Source organism: Vicugna pacos, unplaced genomic scaffold, assembly GCF_048564905.1.
Source record: "Vicugna pacos unplaced genomic scaffold, VicPac4 SAC-SAT, whole genome shotgun sequence".
NCBI lineage: Eukaryota > Metazoa > Chordata > Mammalia > Artiodactyla > Camelidae > Vicugna > Vicugna pacos.
The window spans coordinates 19,660,147-19,687,232 of record NW_027328721.1 but is presented as its reverse complement, the minus strand read 5'-3'; the positions used below and the strand labels follow the sequence as shown (position 1 = coordinate 19,687,232).

General features: G+C 50.9%; 1 long non-coding RNA gene and 1 pseudogene across 2 annotated transcripts; both read left to right on the top strand.

Moving 5' to 3' along the window:
- The first annotated feature begins 1,115 nt into the window (after positions 1–1,115).
- LOC140692179 (protein sprouty homolog 2-like) lies at positions 1,116–6,122 on the top strand (annotated as a pseudogene).
- Positions 6,123–13,597: 7,475 nt separating this feature from the next.
- Positions 13,598–23,180, top strand: LOC140692185 (uncharacterized). 2 transcript variants are annotated; one of them, XR_012067769.1, is made up of 4 exons: positions 13,598–13,765; positions 20,435–20,587; positions 21,351–21,457; positions 23,099–23,180. It is a non-coding gene; the product is annotated as an uncharacterized lncRNA (long non-coding RNA). The 2 variants fall into 2 exon arrangements; XR_012067770.1 differs by lacking the exon at positions 23,099–23,180 and adding an exon at positions 21,053–21,172 and having other exon boundaries at positions 21,351–21,506.
- The last annotated feature ends 3,906 nt before the right edge of the window (positions 23,181–27,086 follow it).

Sequence of the window (27,086 nt, the reverse complement as noted above, 5' to 3'; positions counted from 1 at the left end):
TCTCTGGATCAGCAGGACGAGGGATGTGTTCTGTCCACAGAAAAGTGGAGGGGCAGGAGACCCTGGGAATGTGTTGTGTCCGTGCTGCTCCAGGAGGGGGTACTCGATGGCAGCGGTAGCAGGTCTCTGGCTCCCATTCTAGTCCCTGCCGCTGGCACGTGGCTTCTTTCAGGCTCCTGGGTGGACGGGGTGGGTAGGGGTAACTTTCTTCCCTGACCAGCCCCATCTATCCTCAGGAGCCCAGGTCCTTGCTGCCCATCCTGTCTTCACTGCACCTCCGAGGGGAGGGCGCCCTTCTCATCCCAAGGATGAGCACTGCAGGGGTCCTATGGTCTAGGTGTGCATATTGCCGCCCAGTCCTGGGTCCTAGTGGCTGGACCAGAGACAGATATGTGTTCATTCTGTGACTCCACAATGTGCCCAACTCACCATCAATGCTGGTCAGTCACGGTCAGGATTCTCACCCTGGTCCCCAGTCAGCAATGACACAGGCCCCGGGGGGCTCATGAGAAATGTCTGGGAACTAATGGGAGCTTAGTTGATCCTTCCTGAATGACTTCAGAAGCTTCATGTGAAAGAGGAAGCAAAGTGTCCTGTCCCCTTCGACCTTGTGAGTCAGAGGTGGTGCCTCAGGGGTCACGTTCCTGAGTGCATGAAGAAAGCCTGCTGTGCAGGGGATGTTCTGAGCTGTTCCCGGAGAGGGCAAGGCTTCAGCATGGCCTTGTTTTCAGCCTGGATGGCTGAGACTCCAGGGATCCTGGGGCAGGCAGGTACCTCAACCTGGCCTCCAAGGCCCATGTCCCCTCTATCCACAGCTCCACCCAGATGGGGGCCTTCACCGCTTGGGAGCCCGAAGGACACAACTCCCACCAATGGCGGAGCTGGGCTGGGGGAGGGACGCTGCCCCAGGGCCTCTGGCTGAGAAGGGGTTATGGCCTCTCCTCTGTGGGCCCCTGAGCACCGCACTGCCCCTCGGCGGGCCTCTGCCTCCTCAGCCGGGAAATGGAGAGAGGATGACCCCGTGGTGCCAGCCTCACAGAGCGGTGATGAGGAGAAAGGAAGGAGGGTGTGGGGCTTTCTGTTCTGCTTCAGCAGGAGGTGAGGATAAAAGTGACATGGCCCTGAGACCTCAGGAGAACCTGGCGGGTAAGTGGGCGTCCAATACTTGCCAGGTGAAGAAACAGGCTCCGGGGACTAGGCCACAGCCCCAAGTCACAAACCCAGTGCGTGCCAGCGCTGGGATTGTTCTGGAATCAAAGCATGCTGGAGGGCACATAGCACTGCTACCAGTGCCCTGGTCAGCTGTCAGGGTCTGAGGTCGGGGGGCTTGGGGAACCGGGTGAGGGGGCAGGCTCAATGACTCTGTCCTCCACTCCGGCAAGAGCAGCCTCCAAGCCCAGCGCCCTGGGGCGGGGCCTCCAGAGCCCGGGAGAGGCTGCGGGAGGGGGTGAGTGCCCTGCAGGGGAGGGGCTGCAGGGTCAGAGGAGGGCGCTACCCCCAGCTGGAAGCCCTCAAATCAAGGGAGGTGGGGCCTTCCTCCTCCAGCCCCGCCTCCCACTGCCACGTTAGCTAAGATCCTCATTCCAAGTGACTGCCAGGAGGGCCTGGAAAAGCTGATGCACGTAGACTTGGTGATGGGAGTAGCCAAGGTTCAAACACCCTGTGATTTGCTGACAGAAGTCTTGGGGGTTGATTAGGAGCCAGAGTTCTTGTAGGTCAAGGGGTGTGGAGATCGAGGAGGCTAGTAAGGGTTCCAGACTGCTCCACCTGCAAACAGTGGGGTGGACCCAGAGCTGAGGGTGAGTGGTTTTCACGGAAGGGTCTGTGGGGCCCTGAGATCAGAATCCAGGTTAATCCCCTCCCTCAGCATAAACATCACCGACCTGGTGATGCTGGACCCAGTGTGGAGGGTGATCTGGATGTAAGTCTGGGGGCTGAGCAGGGGAACCAGGGTCAAGGCCTGGGAAGAGAGAGGCCACACACCAAGGCCTGGGCTGTCAGTATTCAGCAGACCTTTTGTGAGACCCTCATGGCCAGTCCTGTGTGCTGGGGTGTCAGGCACATTTTAGGGGTGAGGAAAAGGAGGCTCCACATACAAAAGTGGTCCAAGTTCCCTGGGCTGGTGGAGCCACAGAACTGGCAAACCACAGAGCTGCAGGGTGTTTTGTTGGAGCTGGACTCAGCCTCTCCCACAGGGGCTTCCATAGGGTGAGAGTGAAATGGAGCCTCGCAAAGTCCAACATCACATAAGTGGCGGAACAGTCCCCTCCTGCCCCAGGCCTCAGCTTCCCTGTGTGTCAGCAGAGAGGGTTCTGCTACAAGCTCCCCAAGACTCAGCCCCAATGTCTTCCCTTCTTTGGTGCCAAGACATTGGTTTGGATCTAAGTCCTGATTTCTGCGCATGCCCGGCCCCCTCCTGGGGCCTGGTCACAGGGCAGCAGGAGAAGGAATGGGCATGGGGGCTGGCAATGACGGCAGGGCTCTTCCTGCTGGGTTTCGGCTGCCTGCCTTCCAGGGGTGTGAGTCTCTCCCATGTGTACATGTTAAACTTTTGTTTGATTTTCCCCTGTTAATCTCTTTCATGTCAATGTAATTCTTAGACTGGCCAGAAGAACCTAGAAGAATAGAGCAAAACTTCTTCCTCCCCAACAGTCCACAGTGAGGACGAGCTGCAACTTCTCCGGCTAATCACACCTCACTCACAGCTGCTGCAGGTGGAGATCCTGGGGCGACTGACAAAAGCCAGCAGAACGTGAGATTCTTACCAGGTCAATCTCCTGGGTCTCTGCCTGCAGAGTATTTTGTAAATGAGAAAGGTAAGAATTTTCCTCTTCTAGAATTCTATTAGCAGGAGAAAATATTTGTAGGGTTAGCTCCTTGGACTCAACAATTCTTGGTTTGAAATTCAGTGAATTACTCTTGGTTTGTGGATCTTTTCCCAACCAGACATTGTCACTATTTTTCTTTATCTCTGTCTTTTGTGTCATTTGTCATAAGGAGAACAACCACAGGTCAAATTAGACTTTCTTTTTGTCTGTTCAGTGTCTTGAGATCTTGGCCTGTTGGCCAGTGAGGAAACTCCCTGGTCTGTCCCACTCAGGAGGGGCATGCACAGTGTGAATTTGGAGACCAGCTGAACAGACTGGAACTCCAAGCCTTCTCCTGGTCAGTCTGCACCAGTTCTCAAGGGAGCTTGCCATAAGGTGTCCCAGTCCACGAGGGGTCACTGTTGTCTCAACCTTTGCTGCTTTATTACTGATATAAGAATGTTTTTTACTTTCTCAGACTTTCTAGGTAATGAACTTTTGGATCATGGGGGCTACATCATGTTTGCCGTCAACAAGGATACCTCTTGCACCCATGGTAGACTGGAAAGTCCCCGCTGGGTCTTTCTACAAATAGGCTATTAAGATATTATTCTTCAATGGCCAATGATGGGTCCTTTGAGTTGGAAAAACTTCTAAATTGCTAATTTTTTTAGAAACCTCTCATCACTGACAGCTATTTTATTAGCACTAATGGAAAGACCAAATTTAAAAGTGGATACAAAGAAATATAACAGCTAACCTGTAGAACAGCTTTAGTTAAAAAAAAAAGAGTAGAAAAATAAAGTTTCGAGAGGCCTTACTGAATTTGCAGTCTCAGCTTCCCCAAGTGGGTTTTTCAGATGATATTTAAAAACTTAGACTAATGTCAGGCACAAATTATTATTTTTTGTCATTGATATGTCTTGATTTATGCAATAACGCACTAATTATTTCACTGCTCAGGTTAAGTTTTTCTGAACCTTGACTTTCCTTTGATAAAAATGACTTTCCCTCTTCCCTGAAAAATGAGAACATATCCTGTACCCCTCAGAACCAAGGGTCCTTCCGAGTTGATACGACCCCCACAGAGAGAAAGTGAAAAGCACGCTCAGTGCCTGAGGACCACGGCTCTTTAGTTGCGCCATCGCCCACGGGCACTTTCAGGAGCTACAGTGACTGAAGGCCTCGGGACATCTAGCCTGGGAGGAGTTTCTCTAGACGCAGGAATAAGGAAAAGTCTCTTCTTCCTAAACGTGATGCTTAAATACTGTCTCTGCCTGTCAATACAGGCAAGGGCTTCCAGTGCCAAAGTGCTTTAGAAGTGATGCCTGAACTTGGCCTCCTCACCCCAGTGACTGAACTGAGGCTTGAGGGCAGAGTTTTGGATGAAGCAGAAAAGACTGCTTTATTTCTTTGCCAGGCAAAGGAGCTCACAGTGGGCTAATGCCTCCAAGACTATGGGCCTGCCAGGGAGAGAAGGAAGGGTGCTTGAATTCAAGGAGTGGCACTGGTTTCCTTAGAGATCACATTCTGGGTGACAAATTGTTGCAAAATTGTCCTTGCTTTTGCTGAAGCAGCTGTTCCTTCCACTGGGCATGTCATTATGGGCACATTGTTGACCTCTGGCTTTGGGAATCTTCTAATATTCTTGTGCTTAGAACAAAGGGTGTGCAGGAAGGGAGGCTGTGGAAAAGCGCTAGAAAAAAAGTGTGCAGTTTAAAGTCAGGCTGGTATATGTCTCTAATATCTATGCAGACTGAGACCCAGGGCCTCCTTCTACAGCACCGGCACAGGACAGGACCTACATCTCAAACAGCAAAACACAAAGAAAACACAAGAGACTACAAACAAGTGCCTGTGTGTGCAGTTGCAATGAGTTATGAACAATAAGAGACAGAAAACAGAAACCCAATTGCCATTTCTGAGGTGTCGGGGGCAAAAGCACACAGCCCACCAGGGGGCTGGGCAGACCACCCAGCCACCCCTCCTCTCCAGCCTCACCCTGGTGGGCCAGAGCAGTAAAAACACCATCTGAACCTTTGAACACTTAAGCAGTTACAAATACCAGATGGTCGCCAATGACAATACTCCCCACTGGGAATTCCTTCCATATCTATGGAAAGTGGGAAGTGGACGCCATTCTCCCCTAACTGCTTCCTAATTAACTGGGGTTTCATCTGGGTTTTTTTCTGATGGAAAAATGCACGTGTTCATGCCATTTAGTAAGGGGTCATGTTAGAGATTTTACCATAGTTTGACAAAGGTAGGATACAAAGCACATCAAAAGCTAAAAAACATATAAAACCCTGGAATAACATTGATGAGCACAAGCAATAGCTGAAATATTCCTGAAAACACAGAGCACAGCTTTTAGGAATTGAAAAGAAACTTGGAAACCAATGAGGGACGTCAGAGAGAACTTCAGGGGCATTTGTGTCAGCGCCGTCAACATTCTGAATCCAGGTTTTCACGTCATCAAGAAGGGAAGGGGCATTTCCAGATTCATCAGGGATGTGAACACAGTGCGTGGCAGGAGTAATCACACTGGTTTCTCCCTGAGAAGCCGGCAGTATGTCTAATGCCACCTGGCTCTGAAAAGCTGTCTTCCACACTAGGGGGAACTCCGTGTTCAACAGTGTAAAACTCTGCTGGCTATCACTCGGGGCTTTTGTGTGAAGTTAGCCAAGGCCTCTACATGCAGGGTCACCTTCTCCAATCCTATATTAGGGACAAAGAAGTTGAGTAGACAATCAAACCAGAACAGCGTGAGGACAAGCCCCAGCAGCAGCCCTTCTGAGAAGAGGCTGCTGGGTCATCCTTCTCCTTGGAGTAACCAGGCACAGCCCAGATCAGAGCTCAGGCCAGGTGAGCTTAAGCCACTGATTAAGGAAGACTTGGGGCTGCACACCTACGTGTGTGAGGACTGCGGCAAGTGTAAATGTGAGGAGTGCACCCACCCAAGGCCTGCCATCAGGTTGGATCTGCAACAAGCAGTCCCTGCACTTGGCCCAGAATGTGACTGACTGGGACCTGTGTCTGCATGTGAAAGGTCTCATCTCTCATTTTTCCAATGATGATGAGGACGACTTGTGTCCCTGCTGCCAGTCTCACCACTGTACACACTGGTCGGCCACAGGTGTCATCTCCCTCTTCTTGTCCTGACCATGGTGTTACCTTTCAGCCTAGGGTTGCCCCAGATTGTGCCAGGGGTGTTACGATCTGGTGAACAATTCTTAATGACACTGTAAACATTCACATAGGTTGCTGCAAAACTCCCACTGTTTTTTCCAGACACAATGTGCTGTATCTCTGTTTACACAACACCACCTGTATCTGAGAAAACCAACTTATGCCCCACTACATGACACAGTCACAAAACACCACACCACTATGTTGCACATTGGGAAGCGTGTGAACCAATCAGCACATTTTCAGACTGTGTCTTGCCCCACAGAAGCCTTCGCTGCAAGACCCTCACTTCCCTTGGACCCCATGCACACCACACAGTCACAGTAAAACTTAACTTTTACTTTCCAGGCTTCCTGACAAACCGTTCAGTGCAAAGAATATCTATGTGAAGATCCACCACTCTGTAAAAAAGAATATTTTAAGAGGCTATTTTAAATTTGATCTTGCTGGAACTTTTTATAAGGGACCTCAAGTTAAACTTTAAAAGGCCTCCCAAGGTCAGGAAAGCCACGCCACCAGCCCTCACCTGCAGTACCTGCGGGCCCAGGTGGATTTTTCTCTTCCTGAGTTCCAAAATATCTTGAGGTTCCTGCAGCTGCCATGAAGTGGCCTTCCTCATTCACTTGGAAAGGTTGCTAGGAACCTAAGAGTTTCCTGGAGGTCTCAGGTAGAAGGAAAAGATAAATGCTTCAATTCTGTTCACAAAGGTGTAATTTAACAAATTTCTGTAAGCCATAATTAGCTTCAGGGGAAGATTATCTCATATCTGGAAAATAAAGATTAAAAGCCAGAAATATTTCAGATAAAACCAAAAATTGGAACTATATTCATCAGTTTACTCCATTTCATGTAACTAATATTTCATTAACAGTTTTATGAAATAAAAAATTCCATTAGATTTCTTTAATTTCTTACCCAGCTCAGTGGTATGATCTGAAAATCAGAAACCTGTACTTATCAAAAAGTGCTTTCCATAAACCTTTTGAAAAGGAGGCATTTTGCAAGGGCATCAGAGTAAAAGCCTAACTGTCTATGAGTGACAGAAGGCTCAGGAAGGCATGGTTACAAACCTGATTACAATTCAGCTGACAAAGAAACTTGGTTAATGCTGTGACATACATTTTAAGACAATAACTGGAATTATGATTGATAATATTTTATCAGGACATACCAAATTTTAGGTATTCCATATAACTTCTAGAATCTTTATGCTAATAACATTCACAGGTACAATATAATGTAAGATATTTTGTCATCACTCATTCAATAATGCTTCCTATGTAATTTAACATATCAAATGAATGCAATCAGTTTGGGATCTCTTTTGGGGATGCTCCATGGGTTCTTTGAAGCATTCCAAAGTTAAATGGATGTCAAAGTAACTTAATTAATATTTGATAATTGGGAATTTTGTCAGAGTTTTAAAATACTTGGTCAGATAAGATCATAGATCATTGCAAAACAATTCTTATTTGTTTAACCAGAATGACAATAAAATATTTAAAGAGCAGCTAGGGAACAGATTGCCTAAAGACAAAGAAATTCACATACTCTGTTATCAGAAGCCACTCAACAGTTTAAGAAATCTTTCTTTCACTAACAGAGAGTAAAAACAAATGCAACCTTGCATCTGTCTACTCTTAACAAAATCCGTTTACCTAATTACATTTGATCAAGCCTTAGATTTTCTTAGAAAATCCCAACCATGTACAAAATTCTTTTCTCAGTGTGTCTTTTCCACAAACCTCCTTCAACTATCTGTATCCATATTGTTTTGTCCCTTATTTTTTTCTGTTCAGAAACAAAAAGCTCAAGGAGAAAATCATCTTTTTTCTTTTTCCTTTTAACAAAAATCATTTCCATTCCTCACACCTTTATTTACTGAAAACATACTTCCAATTTTTTCTTACACACTGAAGGGCATACATACGGCATGCGGTATTACAGTAAAATACCACCTTTCCCCTAGTCATGGGTCTGTACCTAGTGTTGAACCAAGCAATCAAAATTCTTCCCAAAGGACTGTGATGAAACAGAAATGATGTCACCCATTTTGATCTCTAAGCAAAAGACACGAAGCAGATCTCAGTCAGCAGATGGAAGCCTCAGAAACCAGAAAGACCAGAAACTGAAGCTGAACTACAGAAATCCAGAATGGGTTCCAAGTCCCACTAAGCCCGTGATCACTACCCAGGTGGCAACTTCCAGATCAGGAATTCCAGTTAAGGGGTTCCACCAGATTGAGAATCCCTTTTCCAGAGTCTTACCCAGACATGGGCCCGGAGTCCTGCTGTGCACCCCTAGGGACTTACGCTAATTCTGGCTGAGGGGTCGTGACTTCTCTGATGTTGCTTTTCTTTTTCTCCACATAACTTCAGTGCAGCAGGAAGTCTAAGCTGGTGCAGGTGAGGGAAAAGGGTGTTTCCCCAAATCAATAGTGGCTTCAGCAGATGCCTGGGTGGTCCATCCTCCATTCTGCACTCCGTTCCCATAGTCCCAACCACCAGAGACAGAAAAGTATGACCCTGATGAAAGCAATTGGAGTATATGCAAATAAATTGAAAGACATCTCAGGTTCATTGGTTGGAAGAACTATTATTGTTAAGAAATATTTCTACTACTCAGAGTGATATGTATATTCAATGTAATGCCTGTCAAAATTACAAGGGCATTGTTCCCTAAAACAGAAACACAATTATGCAATTGAAACTTGGGTTTGAACAAATTAATAGAGCATAAAAGTGTTCAAAAATGCAATAATTGAACTTTCAACTTTGTAAGTTAAAAGAAAATAAAGATAAACACAAGTGAAATAGGTTTGACTCATTTTAAATAAAGTAAATTTTAATAAAAATTTAAACATAATTAGGAATAAAGAATTAAATGAAGAATGATTATTTTATTAATAACAATTTTAAAAAGCAAAACTTTCAGGGAAATAAAATAAAAAAGGACAATTCAGACTTCATTCTCATTCAGGATGTAAAAATTTAGAAGTTTTAACTCTATCTAACAACAAATGAAAAACTAACTAAACAAACAAAATCAATGACTCCTGTTAGAAGCCTCAGAGTACTGAGGTTACAGGGCACATTGCCACCCCCAAACTGGGGAGACAGACAGATGGACACAAAGACATTCACTGACCAGAGTAGAAATGCACAAGCAGAAACCTCCATGGACCCCAGGGAGGAAACCCGAACCGTAGCTGACAAACTGCTGGAGGCTCAGTGCTCCAGTCTGAGAGTTAAAAACTGCAGGGGCCGCAGTTCTAGGAGGGCCCCCACTTTTGTTCAGGATTCCTACCAGGTTCTCACATTGACAATTGGAGACAATGTGCCTCACTTCCAGCAGGGGAAAAAGAAAGCAACTATTTTGAAATAGGCCCACAACATTTCATTCTTCTTAATGAGGGCTGCCCCCAAGAGAAAATAAACAGACCATAAACAACTGGGGACTGAGCAGAACATAACTGCCCTGAAATACACAAGTCCAGCCCTCCCTGGAGAAACCATATAAATGTAACAAATGTAAGAAAAGCAGTAGCCAGAGAGCTAATCTTTATTCATACCAAAGAACTCACATGATAGAGAAACTTAATATTCACAACCAATGTAAAAAAGCTCTCATTGATCATAAGAACATATTCTCATTGCTGAGCAGACAGGTCTATAATGACTCTGGGTGAGCCTTCATCCAAGCTCCAGCCCTGGGTGCACACAAGAAAATGATATATAGGAATAATCTCTAAAACACAAAAGAAGGAAAAGCATTATTTTATTTGGAGAAGAAAGCTCTTAGATTGCACAAAATAATTCTTAGTGGAGAATCAATTCAGTCAATTACACGTTGGGTTTCTATTCCTCACACAGTGACACTTGCAGGACATTGGAGGATTCTCACTGCAGGAAACACTGTCAGTGTCATAAGTGGAAGAGGGTCTTTAGTGATCACTCATTCCTCAGTCAACTTTTGTGATCTCACACTGCAGAGATGGCAATGTTTCAGTCAATGTGACAAGGCCATCAGCTGGAATCTGTGTCAGAAAACATACTGAAAAGACAGGCTACGAAGAATCCTTTAGCATACTGCTGAGCGTTGGACTTTTGCTAATGATCTATTATTTTAAATTATAAGGTAAAGACAGGATTCCAAAATGTTCTTGGAAATGCTGAAGGAAATTTTGGAAACAAGTAATAACAAGATAAATCAACTGCAATTAATTCATACTTGCTTATATGCCTACAGTAATAGTTGTTGCTGAATTTGTCTTGACAAAACCATGGAACATTATGATGAATGAAAATGGAATATTTTTTCCTTCAATAATATATTACTAGTAATCCTTTAGTCAATCCCTATAGTTAATGAAATAAACACTATTACAAAGATATACATCAATCAGAAGATAACTTTGAATGATTCTGGAAATTGTGATGCCAAAAATAATGTCTTTAATATTAATTATATATGTATGTATGTATATAAATATATATTTAATATTTATGTGCATATACAAAAATAACAAGAATGAGAGATAATTCTGATAAAAGAAAATTGAAGTGTATTTTAAATTTTTGAGGGGGCTTCCACACCAGCCCTCACAGGCTCCCTCTTCCGCCAGCTCCCCCTGCCCCCTCCACACCCACCCATATACGGGAGCTCAGCCACCGGCCTGGGCATCTGCCTCGGGTTGCCTTGCTGCTGAACAGCACACATGTGAAATTAAAAAAAAAAAAAAATCACCCCAAGAAAATGCCCTCTGTGCAAGTTAAAAATGAATTAATTAATTAATATGTATGTATGTATGTATGTATATAAATCTCTCTCTCTCTCCCATGTGCTCCTTACACCCCGGGACCCGCGAGGGGGCACGGGCTCCGGCCGAGGGGCCTCTCCGGCCGGCGCGGCTCCCCCGGCCTCCCCGGGCGCACAGAGCTCAGCGCCGCAGCCACTCACAGCAGCTTCTTCCCCGAAAGCCACGGCGCGGGGGCCGCTGACCGACCGTGTGAGAGGGGACGCGGCCCACCACCGAAGGGTGTGCGGGCTCAAGATCCAAGCCGCAGCGCCACCGCCGCCACCGCGCCCGGGGAGGCGGGTGTGGAGAACGAGCCCGAGACGGCGAAGCGCAGCGACCGCGGACGGCGCAGCCCCGTCCCCGCCGCCGCCTCCGCGCGGCGCCGCCCGCCCGCCCGGCGCGCGCCTTCAGAGCCCCGTCCGCACCGCCCTCCCCCGGGTCCCCGGGCCCCCGCCCGGATTTACGCCTTCTCCGGTGTTGCTCAGCCTAATCCATTCCCTCCCACCGAGCAGGGCAGCACAAAAATAAAAGAAAAACAGAATGGGAGGAAGGCTTTGCTTTTCTTGTTCCCTTTGGCTGGGTGGCCGTGCTGAAATTGTCAGTTCTTTTTGTCCCCACCCCAAGTTCACAGTCACCTGGGGAGCTCCCGAGGGCCTGAGTCTGTGAGAGCGGGTTGAAAACTAGCAGAGCTCCACAAAGCCCGACCAGGGCGTCTGCACCGCCGCCCGATCCCGCGGAGGGATCATCCTCCTCCAGCCGCCTCCCTCGCTCTGCGTTTCTCTTCCAACCCCCGACCTCCTCCGCTCTCCGGCCGAGCCTGCTGCCCAGCGCCAGCTCCATCCTCCACCTGCCCCCTGGCTCCTCGGTCCCCGGCCAAACCAGCGATGAGATGTGAGGCAGGAGGGGGATTTGCGAGGGGACCTGCCTGCTTCCCACTCCCATGGCTCCCTGCCTGCTGCCTCCTCCTGCCTCCTGCTTCCCTCCTGCGTCTTTCTGACGCTCCCTAGTCGCCTCTGGTGTGCATCTGAGTGTGCTTTTTAGAAATTGCTCCTTGCTTTTGCAACCCTGAAGCCAAAGTGGGGTGATGGGGGCACCTAAAGGAGAAGCGGGATGTTAAAAAGGCAAGAGACTGTAGATTTGCAACACTGGACAACCAGCGGAGTACCCTGGCTCTTCTGATCTCTGTGCCAGGTGGAGGAACTTCCCGGTTTTAGAGCAAGACACTCATTGTTCTCAGTGCCCCCTATTTGCTCCGGGTTTAGGATCCAAGGAGTCCCAGCAAAACGTTCTCCCCCTGGGCAGTGGCAAGGTGGTATCAGGGTGGTAGTTGGGAGGATTTCTCAAGAAGAAGCAACCATTGCTCCCATCTCAGTTTTGGTAGCTGGGTGGAGTTCTGGGTTGAAAGTAAAAGTTCCCCAAATCCTGGTGGGTTTAGGTGAAGGGGATTCCAGGGTAAAGTCAGAGCTGGGAGATCCTTCTAAGTGTGCATCCCCTTCAGTATCTGCCTCCCATCCCTTGCCAGCTCCAAAAGTTTAAGTTTTAAACAGTAACAAGAAGTCAGTCCTAGAGGGTGGAGACTGGCAGTAAAATTTCACAGAACTCTGAGACCGACAATGAGTCATTCCCTGACTTAACTTGTCATTGTTGTTGCTGAGAGATGAGTGGGAAAGTGGGACATAGAAGAATGTTGCAGAAGTGGGAAGGGTTCCTTTTTCAGGACCCCATAGTACAGCAAGGTGTACATACACTTGATCTTGTAACCACAAAGAATTTCCCCAAGGAGATGCATTTCATAGCTCTTCCCTGAACATGCTCACTCCTTGCTTATGATGAAATAGTCCTAAGAACAAGCTGGGAGAAAGGTGTGTTTGGCAGGGGATCAGAGGTCCCAGCACTACGGTTTCAGAGACGGAAAAGGTGAGATTGTGACCCTCAGCAAGGCCTGCCTCCCCTACCTGGGGATCCCCAGAATTCCACATGCTGCTCACATCTGTACCCCTGTGGTGTCTACCATCCCAGGAGGGCAGGACCCCGTGCTGTCAGCATCACTGCTCTACCCTGGGAACCTGGCACACAGTAGGTATTCAGTAAATCATCATTGAATGAACAGTAATACTGGGTCCAATTTCTGTGGGTGTCTGTCCCCCCAGTTCAGGGACCCCTCAGGGCCCACCTCACAACTGACATGAAAATAATAGTATCACCAGGAGAAACAACAGTTCCTCAGAATAAGTGGGCTTTTCCAAGCACTCTCCACCTGTTGCATCAGCCTCCCAGCCGGGAGGTGGGCTGTGAGGGGCAGCAGGCAGCACTGCACTCTCCACTGTAACAAGGAGAAAGCCAAGGGCCACAGAGAGGAGTGCCTTTCCAGTGTCAATGCTCACTTTCCCAACTTTTGGGAGACTGGAGGCTTTTCTGCTATATTCTGGACCTGAAGCTGCAAACCTGAGTGGACATGCCGCCCTCTCTGGAGCAAGGAACCACTAAGTGACCTGTCACTTGTCACCAAGCAGAGGGATTCATCCCAGCTCATCATGCTAACTGCAGATTGGGCTAATAGCAGGATCCTCTGGGAGACATCACACTCTTCCACTGTGGAAACGGGTGAACAGCCCACGGGTTTCCTGGAGAGGATGGTCACATGGCCTTGATCTGACCAATCAGCATTTTCCATCCTCCCTGGCCACTGTGATTGGCTCAGGGCTGGACACCAGCCCAATCAGGCTCCACAGAGTTCAGGCTTTGGTGCTGGAATCCTAGGGGAAGAGAAGTTCTATTTCAGTTGGGAGTTGAGGGGTGGTGATGTCATCCTGTGGCAGTTGGTGGCTGTCTTGCTCTCATAAAGGCAGAGCCATGTGAAGATGGCACCAATGCCAGAACCCAGAGGTGGGGAAGGATGACTTCTGCTGATGTCACTGAGCACCAGATAAAGCCCTGCCTGAAGCTGTCTCCCTGTGAATGTCTCAGTTAAGTAAGTCATTCTCTCCTGCCCTGTTTGCTTCTTTAAGCCACTTTGGTTTTCTGTCACTGGTTTAAAACAAACAAAAACAAAACTATTCTTTCAAGTTGGCTAAATGGAGACCCTGGAACTGCAACAGTGTGGTGACAGGCAATGATGTGGCTAATAGATTCCAGAGCCCTCTGTTCAAATAGAGGATTGTAACTGACAAGGGAGAGTAAATATGGCCTCAGTGAATGGATTTGCCTAGTGGCAACTCCCAGTTCCTGGATATTAGTGTGCACACACTCAGCCGGGTCTCAGCTCTGCTGTCACACCTGCTAACCCACACCTCTCCTCTCCCACGTGCCTAGCCTTGGGGCTGGACACCCCAGGGCACTTGGAACAGCCCAGAGTTTTGTGTTGTAATTTACACAGGCTGCCCCCACGTCTGAGGGTGAGGGTGACTGGGTTCCAGTTTACAGAGGAGAAAACAGACTAGAGGGGCTTGCTGGTGAGCTGTGGGGGTGGGACTCCAATCTACCATCTGACCTATGACTTCAGAGTGGGCAGCCTCCCCACCCTTAGCCAGGATGCTTGCTAAGCCTAGGGGCTCAGGAGTCCTGCTCCGTCCATCACTCCACCTGGAGGTGAGGGTGGGGAGTGGAGGGGTGGGCTCTTCTCTATACAACACTCACCCCTACAGGGACTCATGTGTGACACCACAGACTGTAATTCCTTTCTTATGACCTGGGCCTCCTTGGCCAGGTGTGAGAGGCGCCTTGACATGTGGGCACTGCAATTCATGGGTGCACATGTGAGCAGGTACACCTATGACTGAGGGAACAGCACCCCAAATTAAAGCCCCCCATGCTCAGATGATTACATTCTGGAAGTGAGGGGTGCCCAGGGGTCAGGGGGCCAATTCTCAACTTGGGGGCAAATTGTTGTCATCCAGGGGGATGATATTTTAAATTAAATTACACATTTGCAATCCAATAGTCAAGCCCCTTTCTCAGCAGCTTTGTAGCCTCTCAGCTTTTACTCCTCTCTGTGACCACGTTCTTAGCTTCAAATTGAGTCCCATTATGGACATAAATATATCCCTTTCATGTGTCACCTTCAGAGTAAGAGACCACCACAAACTCCCTTCCCTTCCCCTTGTCAACACCTCCACACAGGAAGTGAGGTTCTTTTGAAGCATTTGTGCTGATGTGTGAGCTAAAGATTTAGAATGACCAGGCTAGGAGGGGCCTGCCCCACATGTCAAGGGGGGTGGGCGGGTAGCTGGTGATGATTCACCTATAAAACCTCAGCTGGTATCAGGCAGTGACAACAGAGTGGCAGCCAAGGGCTGAGCAGGTGCAGAATAAGCAGATTAAATGTGTTTACGCAGCCACCTCTGGGATGGCGGCCCCGGAGCATGACTACAAGTGTGGAAGGTAGAGGGTCCCCAGAGCCTGTACCCCTAACTTCTAAAAATCAGGGTTAAGGTGTAGCTTCGAAATCAGAAAACTGGGGTTCAAAGCTTCCACCATCACTTGCTCAATTATTCAAAGCAAATGAGCTTCAGTTTTCTCATATGTAAAATTGGAACATTGAAGCCTCTCCCTCTGTATATATCACATTTTCTTTATCCATTCATCTGTCGATGGACACAGGTTGTTTCCATATCTTGGTTATTGAAAATAATGCTGCAGCGAACATGAGGGCACTATTCTCTCTTTAAAATAGTGATTACATTTCCTTTGGCTATATTCCCAGAAGTGGAATTGCTGGACCATATGGGAGTTCTATTTTTGAATTTTTGAGGAAACTCCATACTGTTTTCCACAGTGATGGCACAGTTTACATTCCCACCAACAGCGCATGAGTTTCCCTTTTCTCCACAACCCAGCCAGCACTTGTCATCTCTTGTATTTTGATGACAGCCATCCTGACAGGTGGGAGGGGATATCGCACTGTGGTTTTGATTTGCATTTCCTTGATGATGAGTGATGTTGAGCACCTTTTCATGTACCTGTTGGACATCTGTGTGTTTTCTTTACAAAAATGTATTCAGTTCCTCTGCCCACTTTTTAAATCAGATTGCTTGTTTTTGCTGTTGAACTGTTAGAATTCCTTATATGTTTTGGGTGTTAACCCCTTATCAGATATATGGTCTGAAAGTACTTTCTCCTAGACTGTCTGTTACCCTGACCTCAGCTTTCTGGAGTCAGACCCGCTACCTTTGCGCCACGAGGTCAGCCGCGACCTCTGCTTTCTGGATGACCGGGGTCCAGGCACTCGGGAATCATCACTTCTCACACGTGTTTCCAATAGTGGGTGGGTGGGGGCTGTGTTCTGATAAAACTGCAGAGCTGTGGGTCACCATCCCCTCTTCTAGGAGTTGGGCTCTCAGGAGTGCAGTGTGGGCAGGGATGTTTCCCTGAAGTCATGCGTCTGATAGTCACGTGGTCTGGAGCTTACATCTTCTAGCCCGGTTGTGATGGGGCAATTTGCAAAGGGAGGACCTTGCAGCTAAAACACTGAGCAGGTGCTTGTGTGCCTTGTTGGAAGGACCTGGAAACCAAGTTGTGTGGAACAGGGACTTCCCCAGGTCACAAGGCTCAGTTCAGACTTCTGGGTTGCAGAGCTCTGCTCTGAGCCACTGTCACTGAGGAGGGAAGGGCCTCAGGCAGGAGGGAGGAGCTTCAGGATTGCACTTTCCCTGATTGTCAAGGGTCAGCTCTGGTGACATGTAGCACATAGCTTAGCTTTGGACCTGTAAGAGGAGAGATTCTTGGGGGAGGGCTGGCTTTTTCCTCTGATTGAGGGCCTACTGTGTGCCAAGCACAGCAGTCCTCTGAGTCAGTGCTGGAAAGCCAGGCACAGAGAGGTACGGGAAAGCCTCCAGGCCACACGGTGGTAAGGGCAGCACTGGGGTCTAATGCAGACCTGACGCCCAGCCCACACTCTCTCCTTTCCCAGGACCGTGGCGATCCCACTTGTTGGGATCCCCTGATAGGGTATGGGCCCTGGGACCTTCCCTGCTAAAATGTCAAGAGCCTTAAGAGGGAGGTTGGGGTAATTCCTGAGTCCATGATGCCCAGAGGCTGCTCTCAGCGAGGGGCCCAGCACACACTGGGCCGAATCCTAGCTCTGTCCTGAGTCACTATCCTCCCTGCCTCAGTTCTGCCCACACAGGGCTGGAACAAGCAGACACTTTACAAGTTTTTAAGGAACCTCCAGGATACTGGAAGCAGCACCCGCCCACAGGGAGGGCCGTGGGGTCAGCTGCACTTGTCTCCTTGTCTTTTTCTCGCCTCTTTGCTGGATGAGGAGAAGTCCTAGCAGGGCCCTGGCTTGTCCCAATTCTCATCCCCTCTCATGGCCCAGCAGGGGGTGGTGTCCAGGCTGGACTCTGTCCTCTGCTCCTTCTGGGCACCCTCAGGCCCTGCACCTTGGCTGCCTGGACACTGTCTTCCAGGGGCCTCTGCGTGCTTCACCACGCACCTGGCATTCCTCAATTCTGGGCTAATCTAGTGCCTTCTGGCCCTGGGCCTCACACCGACTCCGTGCTGAGTGGAAGTGCACTGATGGACATGCTGGGCCTCCTGGACTGTCTGGGGGAGCCCGATAACCCCATCTTGCTCATGGCCCAGAGAGACCAAAGTGGTGAGAGGGTGTGTCTCCATTCATGTGGATTTGCTCAGAGATTCTTAACAATATGAGGGACAAAAGGATGACATGAACACAGAAGAGCTGGGTGGAGGGGATGTCAGCAGAGCATGAGGTTGGGGCGAGCCCGGGCTGGTCTCATAACCCCCTCAGCCTTGACTTTCTCATCTTTAAAGTGGGACAGACTATTGTGAGGTGAGCGGGATCCTGACCCATGGCCACTGTCCTACACGCCTAAGAAAGAGAAGCTCACTGACTCCTCGTGGAAATTTGTGGGGCAGGGACAGCCGTTGTCACCCATTCCTGCAGAAGAAGTAACTGAGGCACAGAGAGGACAGGTGAGGTGACCACCCCAGGTTACAGAGCCCAGGCCATCTGGTTCCAGTGTCCAGGCTCATGATCGGTGCCCACTCTGGGTGTCCCCCCTCCCTTCACCCTCCACTGGGACCCAAGGCCGCAGCCTCATCTCAGTGTGATTGTTCATGGGGAGCAGGGAGGGGGCACTGAAGGCCCGTTTCTCTGAGCACTGCTTTCCCAGGAGGATCAAGGGGTTGGTTTTATTCACTGCTGGACACCCAGGCCTGGGCCCAGGCCAGCCACCCTGCAAGGCCTGAATCAATGATTATTGAGTAAATACATGAACATCTGCATGTAGCTGCATAGTGCCCCATTTCCTCATGTTCACAGCACACCTGGCTGCACGGCTGACACTTCTTGTCATCAGGCCTCTGCCAGGGACAGTCAAGGGGATCAGAGCTGCTCAGCTGGGGACAGGGAGCCTCAGGGGCCCTGTGGCTGTCCCAAGCCTCTCCTGGGCTGTCCCATGACAATCCACAGGGAGGCCCAGCCAGCTTCCAGGAGCAGCAATGAGGGCCTCACCCCAGGGGTGTGGAGTAGGTGTTGAGTGACTCTGCATCTGACGGGGCCCTGGGGGTCAGGCTGCTTTCAACATCCATTCCAGGCCTACACCCCTGCTGGCAGCATGGAGCTGGTCATAAAGGACACAGGCCATGGGGCCAAGGTTATAGCAGGTCCCTGTTCCCTCTCTGTGCCTCAGTGTCTTCATCTGTAATGGAGAACTAGTAACAGGGCCATGGAAGGGCTCACTGAGATCCTGCTCTGTGGCCTTGGGTAGACACTGCCCTCCTTGTACCTCAGTGTCCTTGTCTGTAACACAGAACTAGTAGCATTTTTCTTAGCCCCTTTGGCACATTTTTCTGAGTCACTTTCCATATTGGGCCCAGGGCTCTCACAGAGCTCACAGATTGGAGAGGTAATCAGAGTGATGTCCCAGCTCTGGGGGTGCCAGGGGAGGCCAGAGGGGCTGCAGGAGGGACTTGGAATCCAGAAGAACTTCATGGAGGAGGTGAGGTCTGAGCTGTGTCTCCAAGGATAAGCTGTCATCTAGCCGGAACCCACGTACATGATAAATGAGAGTGTGAATGAATGAATGAACATCCCTCTAACAGAGAGTGAGGGGGGCAGCCCCCCAGGCCAAGGCAGGAAACGCAGGGCACCCTGGGGGAACAGAGGGCCAGGCTGCAGTGTGATGCCAGCCTCATCATTTATGGACATCTTGCCACCACTATAACCTGTGCTCTGGTGAATTTGGAGTCCTCGTCTGTCCTCTGCTCCAGGGTCCTGCTGTTCATTCCCAACTCTGCCCACTTGTCAAAATCTGTGTCCTCAAGTGAACATGGACCCGCCTCATGGAGGATTGTGAACAGGGTGTTTGTGTGCAGCCCGAGGCTGAAGCGGGGAGGAGAGGATGATGGGGTTTCCCCAGAGCGGGATCATGGGCCGGGAGGCATCAGAGGGATGAGGAAGGCCGAGCCTCAGGACTAAAGGATCCCACTGGTGGTGGCCTCTTTCATGAGGGGACTTCACAGGGAGGAGGAAGTCATGGGGAAAGGGCAGAGCTCAGTTTGGGGTTCGCTGACCTGGAACAACTCAGCACAGAGTTGTCCAGAGGAGCTGGAGGTAGGGGACAAAGGTGCCACTGAGGTCAGGGTCAGAGCCTGAGACCCAGATGAGTGGGGCAATGGTGCAGGAGAAGGGGCTTGAGGATGTCAAGATGTTCACTCACTGGGACCTCAGGACGTAGATCTTCGTGTTCACTTCACAGCTGCCTGGTGCCTAACAGAGCTGGGCTTAGGGAGGTCACTCAGACACGTGCTGACAACCCAGGTTCTCCTGTTTCCATACTAAGTCCCTGGTGTGGAGACAGCTGGCACTCTCTTGAGGCATACAGACCCACCCCTGGGCTCTCTGTATGCCTGGAGCCTAGTGGCAAATTACCTCCCACTCCCCACTGCACGACCCTTTGCACACCTTCGTTTCTACAAGATATAAAACATCTTGTCTTAATGTGTGTTTACTCTATGAAAACTCATTGCCTCAGGAACACAGGCCTCACATCCTGCCCTTATCAAAGTGGTAAATCCTGTTGTTCAGGGAAGCCCCTGACAGATCTCACAACCAACCAGGTACCTGTGCATGAATTGATCATGCAGCCCCCTCCTCCTTGTGTGCACAGCACCCCCCAATAACAGACCCCACACTCCTACCCTTGGTGCTCATGCAGACACCTCTTGTCTGTGGGGCCCGATGTGGCCTATAGCTGTGTCCCTATTAAACTTTCCTAAACCCTTCTCAGACCCTGGTAGTTCTTTACCAACCCAAGTAACTAGCTCGCCATTGTGCCAAAACACCTGAGGCAGAATTGGCTAAATTTTACAGATTAATGATGCAGGTTATTTAGCTAGAAAGGTGAGATTAATGCTTACAAATAAAAAACAACATACATACTCAAGGTGGGACAAAGAATCCACAAGGACATCTAAGACCCTCCACGTGCATCCCACTGTGGCCTCAGGGCCTTTGCACTGGCTGCTCTTTCAGCCAGGAACTCTCTCCCTCTGCTTCTAAAACACCTCCAGGTGTCTGCTCAAATGTCTTCCCTGACCTTATTTTTCTCCATGTAACTTATCACCGCCGGACATTGTGTGTATTTTACTTATTTTTCTCTGTGTCCCCCACCAGGCTGTCTGCTGCATGAGAATGGAGACCTGCCTGCTTCACTCCCTGCTGTGCCTGGTATCTGGAACCCGCCCAGCACACAGTAGGACCTCAGTGAATGTGTGTCGGGTGTATGAACGCTGTAGGCCACAGACAAGAATCTCCCCAGCAACGATGGTAAGAGTCATTAATTCACTACTTGCTGAGCCCTACTGTGTGCTGGGCACTGACCTGGGTGGGAGGCACACAGTGGGTGAGACACACAGTGAGCACACACAGTGTGTGAGGAGGGACACGTGCTCTGGAGAGCACACAGAGTTCAGATAAGTCAGAAGTTCAGGGTGGAGGAGGAGAGGGCCGGGTTGGGGGGCCAGTGGTGGCAGGGGAGACAGAGAGGTAGGGCCCAGGTCGTGCAGGGCTTGATGGCTCCTGTGAGGGCTTTCCCTCTGGGCAGCGGAACCACGGCTGGGTGCGGAGCAGTGGCCGAGTCCTGAATGCTATGCAGGAAAAGAAGTGGGTGTCTGCTGGGGAGATGTGCGTGGAGGAGGCTGTCCCTGTAGACTGTGCAGGCAGGGAAGGCTCCTCCTCTGAGGTGACATCTGAGGGGAGCCCTTGTATGGACCGTGTTTCTACCTTCTGCAGACTGGATGCCTTCATCTGCCCTGCAGGCCTAGGCGGGACACACCCTGTTCTCAGTCACCTGGACTTGGCCTCCTGCCTCCCTTGTGGGCCCTCTCACCCCAGGAGGAATCCTTCTTCAAGGTCTAACCCCCCACCTTTTCCACTGGACTTGGACTCACACTGAGCCACTGTCCACCTGCCCAGCTCACCCAGAGTCAAGTCCAGACACTTGGGGTCGCCATTCAACCCTAGAACCCATGAAGTTACTCAACTGGCCAGTCCTCAGCCTGCTCACCTGCCTCGCCTTTCCCTCCTGCAGAAACCCTGTGACAGCCCCTGTTCACAGCGCCCTGCCCCTCCGCTCCTGGCCCCGGGATTCCCCCCGTGGTGTGGCCCCACGTTGGGTGCCGGCCCACCGCCAGTCCGGTGAGTAGAAACTGCCTTTTCAATGGCAGTTGTCTCCTGATCTCTTGGCCTTTCTGAACCACAGATTTTCTACTAAAATAATCTATTTCAAACCAGCCTGTGAGACTCTTTGCAGACACTTATAGTAAACAAATGAAGAACAAAAGACCTGTATAATTTTTACATCGTCAACAAGTTTAATATTTTAATATAAATTAGAATTCCTTTCCCCCATAATATCATAGGCTCCTTGAGGGTGGAGGAGACATAAACATTATGTGGACAGGACCTGCAAGGTCCTAAATATCTGTCTTCCCAAACTGAGGGCTCAGGCCCAGGCTTAACCATGTCCTGCCTTCACACTGTGAGTGGAGTTTCATTGGTTTTCAAATTAAGCTTTTACACCTAGCTTAGTAGAGAAGTTGTCAGTTTCAAACTAATCTTTCCAGTAATAACCAAGTTACATCACTTGTGAGCCTCCCTGTTCCCTGAGTAAATCAGTTAGATCCACAAATGTCAGCAGGGAATGAGTCAGTACAGCGTATTTACACACACACTGCGTCTTTGGGAGACAGTGGGGCTGCACTCTGGAAGATGTCAGCTCCTGACTCATTTAGTTGGGAGCATCCATCTTCACATGTTGGATTTCCAGAGAAGTGTCCAGAGGGGAGAGTGGACTGGAGCCGGGCTTGGCTGTCACCTACGGAAGGGAGGACTGGAAACCTCAGGCATCTGTGGTCCTGGGAGCAGCTTGCCCCGGGGGAACCGCTAGCAGTGTCCCTTCCTAGACTGCTGTCCTGCTTAGAGGCAGGCCCAGCTGCTGTAACAGAGAAACAGGGAGACGTGGCCCTGGGTCAGAAGTGCCAGTTCTGTAGGGTAGGTGCATCTGCGAACACAGGTGCAGCAGGACGACCATGGTTAATGACACTGCATCGTGTCAGGGACACTCATCAAGAGAGTAGCCTTGAGATGCCCCCACCACACAAAGTGAGAAATGGGTGAGGAGGTGGGTGTGTTAATTAGCTTGCCAGTAGTAATCTTTTCACTATGTATATACACACCGAAATTTCATCATGTACTCCTTAAATTCATAGTATTCTTGTAAAAAAAAAAAAAGACGAGGTCTGGGATGTGAGTGGCCAGCATCTGGACCGTCTCTGACTTCCACAAGACAGAAATGACACACCTGCCAGGCTCAGACCCGACCTGCAAAGGGTGGCAGCTTTTGCTTCGTTGTTCTTGGAAACCAGCCGGCAGGCTGGGCGGAAACCCGGCAGCCACACGGAGGCGGAGGCCCGGCCACCGGCCGCGCTGCGCCCGGGATGGCGGCCCCTGTGCGCAAGGCCTCCACTGAGGTCCCAGCGGCGGAGAGGAGCCGCCCCCCGGGCCTGCCCGCCCCGTGCAGCCCGGCGGGGTAAATGAGGATTGCTTTAAACTGCTGCGTTTAGGGGCGGCTGGTTTCAGGACAGCAGGTTCCTGAATGCCGCCCCGCCCTCGCCCCCGCCTGCTCCGGGTCCTCAGACTCCCCTCACCTTTTCAGACTGGGGTTTGTGCCCCGCAGAGCCACAGGTTGAGATCACCCCATGTGACAGGGTTTGGAGGTACAGAGGTTGAGTGAGGTCCTGAGGGTGGCCACACCCTGTTGGTCTGGTGTCCTTACAGGAGAGAGAGCCCCCAGAGCTGGCTCCCCGCCCCATGTGGACACAGCGAGGAGGCAGCCAGCTGGCGGCCAGGAGGATTGTCATCACCAGAAAGTGACCTCGCTGGACTTTGCTGGGCCTCCCCCCACCGGAACTGTAGGAAGATGAACTTCTGCTGTCCAGCCTCCTGGGTGGTGACCCTGGGTCGTGGCGGCTTTTCCAGCCTTGGCAGCTCTGCACACACTCCCTCCTGCCTGATGCTTTGTGCAGCTCCCGCCCAGCGACTGTGCTTCTAACTTGGGGAGGGATAGGAGGGGCATCGGCCAGGCCCCCCTCCTTATTCCCCCCTCTCGAAGCACCTGCTCTTCCCCACAGCACGGCTCAGGCAGTAGTGTGGCTTAGATGTCCCCGTACAATGCTGCTCCCATCCTCCCAGGTAGGTACGGGGCCTGGCACACCCACCTGCTCAATTTTTAGGAAAGATGCTTTTCTTGGCCAGGAAAGTGAAGGCCCCCTCTGACCCAGAAATCCTGCTTCCAGTGTAAATGCCAGTGGAACGTGGGAGCCGGCCTAGCAGTGAGTCCCGGGCCCTGAGCAAGAACAGGCCCAGCATGCCTCATCAGGAGCACAGACGAGCGTGGCCCATCCACACAGGGGACACTCACCAGCCACGGCCTCAGAGTGCGTCGCCCAGATGGCCAGTCCCCAAAGAGGGAAGTAGAACAGAAAAGCCCAGTGCTGCGGCTGAGAGGTGCCTGTCGGGGAGTCAGAAGAGGAGGCAGAACAGACACAGGACTGTCACTGAAGTCAGGGCACTGGACCCCTGGGAGAGGTTTGTTTTCTTTTACTGACTTGAGCAGTGAGGACAGTGGATCTTCAAACTATTAACAACACACACACACACACCCCTATATAGATGAGTATTTTATGTCTCCTGTGAGTTTATCAATAATTTTTAATGAAAAGAAACCACAATTTTTCAACAAAGTGCCGTTATTATTTTTAGAAGGGGGGACAGAGCCCCCGGTTTGCTCCTCAAAAACCCAGGCCTATTGCCACATTTGGATGAGCCTGGATGTCTGGCAGCACCCAGCCACCACCTCAGGCTCACCAGCAGCAAATGAGTGAACCGCTGGTGGTTCCCAGTTGTCTGAGTGCAAACCCCTTGACCAGAAGGACCCGACTCCCTCCCAGCACTTCTAGGTGGGCACCAGTGCTCGCCGACACAGCCACACCACCAGGACACTGGCAGATATCAGGGACCTGAGTGGCCAATAGAACCCTGTGCTCCTCCTGCCCCAGGGTAGTGACCAGGTCAGCCCAGTCCCATCAGCCAGACTCTCCAAAACAAAAGCCAGCACAGGCCGTTGAGGAAGGGTGGCCTGGAGCATTCAGAGAGCTCTTCCTCTTTGTTTTCCTTCTCCATTTTATCACAGATATGACAGAAAAAGTAGGCAGTGCGTGTGTGTGTATTTCTTAACTCCATCTTGACCTTGCACCCCGGAGGAAGCCAGTGGCCCTGTCCTGTGAGCTGCCCTGTCCTGTGAGCTGCCCTGTCCTGTCTTGTGAGCTGCCCTGTCCTTCCCTGTGAGTTGCCCTGCCCTGCCCTGTCCTGTCCTGTGAGCTGCCCTGCCCTGCCTTGCCCTGTCCTGCCCTATCCTGTCCTGTGAGCTGCCCTGTCCTGCCCTGTCCTGTCCTGTCCTGCCCTGTCCTGTCCTGTGAGCTGTCCTGTCCTGCCGAGTGAGCTGCCCTGTGAGGGGCCCATGTGTGAGAAACGCACACCTCCTTCACCGTCTGTGACTCCCCAGCCCCTTGGATGGTGCGGCCCCAGCTGATGTCTTGACTGCAACCTCATGAGGGACCCTGAGTCAGAACCACCCAGCTCTGTCTGCTTCTGTCCTCCAGGAACCAAGACAATAAATATTTGCTGCCAGGAGCTGTGATGCAGCGAGGGACCAGAAACACACGACGCCTCCTCCCCGCCTCTCCATCCCTCGGGGCTGTGGAGGTGAACTTATCTTCGTCTGTTTACCACCTCTGTCTTCCTCTGTGAGGACACGGGGTCTGTCACGGGCACTGCAGTTCCCTGGAGCTAAGGCTGACAGGGCCTCCGGGCTCAGAGACTGAAGCACAGTAAGGCAGCAATGCCAGAGGCCCCATCACTGTGGAAAGCCCCGTGTGTGAGAGGCCAGGACACGCCAGGGAACAAGAATGGACCCTGAGCAGACCTTCCTGGTTCCTGCCCAACCCCACCCCTGACTGCTTGCCAAGCCACCTCAGAATGTCACTCCACCTCTAGGAGCCTCGATTTCCTCCTCAGTGGACTGGGGGTGACAGGAAGATTGAGCCCCAAGAATGTGGAAGGTGTAAAGGTGGACCCCTGGGCTGGAGAGGCTGATCAATAAAGCCGCTTCTCCCAGCACCTGCCTGAAGGTGCACTGTGAGGCTGTGAGCCCCCTCCCTGGGCGGCGCTTACAGGCAGACCTGGGTGCCCGGAGGGAAGGGCGCCTTCCCTAGTGGGTGAGGCAGCTCCGAGTGCAGGGTCTCAGCGCAGGGCCTGGCCCCGAGCGCTCCAGGATTCGTGTGTTGTGTGAGCCCACCTCACATGCTGACAGCACGGTCACATATAAGCCAAGGACAGCACGTTAGGAGGACACCCGTGAAACCCTTGGTGCATCCTTGCTGGTCCTAGGACAGAAGGAGCAATGCAGGACACAGAGATGGGGTAGGCAGGACTCAGGCAGAAGATGCCTGTGTGTGCACGTGTCCGTGGCATCACCATGGACTGGGCAGCAGGCAGCGGGAGCAGTTCAGAACCCTCTGGTTTCCTGCTCGGGAGGACAAGAACTAGGAACAGGATGACTTTCCAAACTGGTGTGAATGTGTGTGAGGTCATGGAAGTAGTCTCACACCTGTTAGCTCATGTCCAGGGGTCTGACCACATCAGGAGCCAGGATGAGGCTTCACATGTGCTCACGCTGAGGCCAGAGGTGCCTTAGTCTGAGCTGCCCCAGACCCACATGGAGATGAGGCTTCTGGCACAAGGAGTTTATGTGGGAGATGGAGGCAAGGGTGTAGGGAAGAGGGAAGAGGAAGGAAGGTGCCTCAGTATGGCTGTTAACACACCTGCCACCACTGTGCAGCCCCCCTGCGGGATCCTCCCACTGCAGGATCCCCCGCTGCAGGAACTGCTGCTGTGGGATTCCCCCTACACCCCCACTGTAGGCAGTGGGAAATGGCCCATCAGGAAGTCTGGGAGCCGCTGCAGAGAGGTGGCTGGTGTCCTGGCTGAGTCAGCTTCCAGGGGAGGGTAAGCCTCTACACTTCCGCTGCCAGTTCATGCACGAGGAGGCCAGAGACTGGGGCTCTGAGAGCCAGCACTCCCTGGAATGAGAGAACCTCCTGCCATCCTTATCATAAGACCATGGATACCTGAGACACCATGTGGACTTCAGAAGGTCAAGGTTATTTGTGGTGGTTTGTCACCTTTGTCTCACTTCTGTGGGGGATTCTGCAGACTGATTCATTCAACATGTGTGCCACTCCCACCTTCTATGCCTTGTGTATGTTAGTCTCTGGGAAGCCTGAAAGCTACATTTCCCAGTCCCCGGGCAGCTAGGGCTCTGCAGGCGGCCTCGGCTCCTCTGGACAGATGGCTGATGGCTGCTCAAGATGTGAAGGTGGGAGCGAGCAACACAGGGCGGTGTAGGGAAGCAGCTCCTGGCTGGCAGGGAACGAGGGCTCTGGTTCTCCTACAGCAGCAGCCATAGTGGCTGGGCCTGAGCATCACAGACAGTGGGTTTCCATGGCAACAGTCACGGGTAGGGTTACCTGATTGTCCAGGCGGGTTGTCCCTGGCTATGGAGCATCCACTCATGTTCCCTTGTAGTACTGGAATCTCAGTCTTAACACCCAGAAATAAGTCCACCTCTGTTCAGACCACAAAAAGTGGATTCAGCCATCTATAACTAATCACTGTGACTGATACAAATTCAGACTCTGAAATGACC